This window comes from Camelus dromedarius, chromosome 1 (assembly GCF_036321535.1).
Source record: "Camelus dromedarius isolate mCamDro1 chromosome 1, mCamDro1.pat, whole genome shotgun sequence".
Lineage (NCBI taxonomy): Eukaryota > Metazoa > Chordata > Mammalia > Artiodactyla > Camelidae > Camelus > Camelus dromedarius.
The window spans coordinates 9,669,355-9,670,691 of record NC_087436.1 but is presented as its reverse complement, the minus strand read 5'-3'; the positions used below and the strand labels follow the sequence as shown (position 1 = coordinate 9,670,691).

General features: G+C 39.0%; 1 non-coding gene across 1 annotated transcript; it reads right to left on the bottom strand.

Moving 5' to 3' along the window:
- Positions 1 to 217: 217 nt before the first annotated feature.
- On the bottom strand, positions 218 to 324 carry LOC116149148 (U6 spliceosomal RNA). Its single transcript, XR_004132768.1, has one exon. It is a non-coding gene; the product is annotated as a U6 spliceosomal RNA (small nuclear RNA).
- Between the last annotated feature and the right edge of the window lie 1,013 nt (positions 325 to 1,337).

The following is a 1,337-nucleotide window of genomic DNA, read 5'->3' as shown; positions in this document are numbered from 1 at the left end:
TCATATTCTTTTTCATTATTGGTTACTACAAGATATTGAATATAGTTCCCTGTGCTATGCAGAAGAAACTTGTTTACTTAGTTTATATATAGTAGTTAGTATCTGCAAATCTCGAATTCTCAATTTATCCCTTCTAAGGCCACTGCCTACCTGTAAACCATGAGTTTGTTTTCTATGTCTGAGTTTGTTTCTGTTTTGTAAATAAGTTAATTTGTGTATAAATATGGAACGCTTCACGAATTTGCATGCCATCCTTACACAGGGGCCATGCTAACCTTTTCTGTATCGGTCCAATTGTAGTATACATGCTGCTGAAGCGAGCACTGCCAGTTGTTTTCTTGGTCCCTAGCACCATGTAGTGGTGGGAAATGAATCCAAACCAAGCCTTTCCTCCCTCAACAAGCAGCAACATTATTCTCATTATTATTCAATACTCTCATCAATATTCATTAGCAACCTCATTCTCCCTCCTGCTGGAAACTCGTGGCCTCATTCCCTGCACCTCCATTCAATTGTAGCAGAACTGAATCTGCTTCACCTCAGGTGTCGTGGTTTTCTGTCTCATGGCATTTGCTACATGTCTGCTCACATCCTTCTCGTTGCAGAAAGGGTCATAAATGCTAGAAGAGGTTTTCCTTTTTTTTTTTAATTAACACTGTATTTTGGTAAAAGTGCGCTGACAGTTTAATGACGTCATAAAGTCATTTATGTTCTATTTATGATGGTGTGCTACTTTGGAATATTGTATTTTGCCTGTCATTTTCTAGACATAGCAATTAATCAAGCAGCGATTGTATGTGATGCTTAGGACAATGAAAAGTGCTTTCAGTGACTTGGCAACGTGTGATTGATTTTATCATTAATGGGTTTATTCCTGGACTAGCTTGATTGCATTTCCTAAAATACTCTTGGCATCTCCCATCCTTCAGCCACACTGAAAACTGCTGGGCACCACACGGCATGAGCTGCATCTTTATTAACTCAGACTGTGAACCTGTGGTCTTTCAATGGATGCTTTGCCAGACAACTGAGACTAGTTTAGGCTCTGCCAACTGGTTCTTAATTTTCTTTTAAAGTGAGGCTCTGCAGAAATGAAACTACCAAGGGGAAAAAAAAAAAGCCTTCTGGAGTTAAAGGCAAGTTGGCAAAATAGCGGTTGATCTCTATTTCCTGTTTATATGTATGGGAAAAGTCAGTGCTTTGCCTTTGTTCTTCTTTTTCATGCAGATAAATACATCCAAGGTTGACTGTCTATATAATACGTTAAAGGCGATGAAGAAGGCTGGATAGTTGTCAGATCTGCTTTAAGCGTCACTGGAAAGAACTGTGTGACCAAG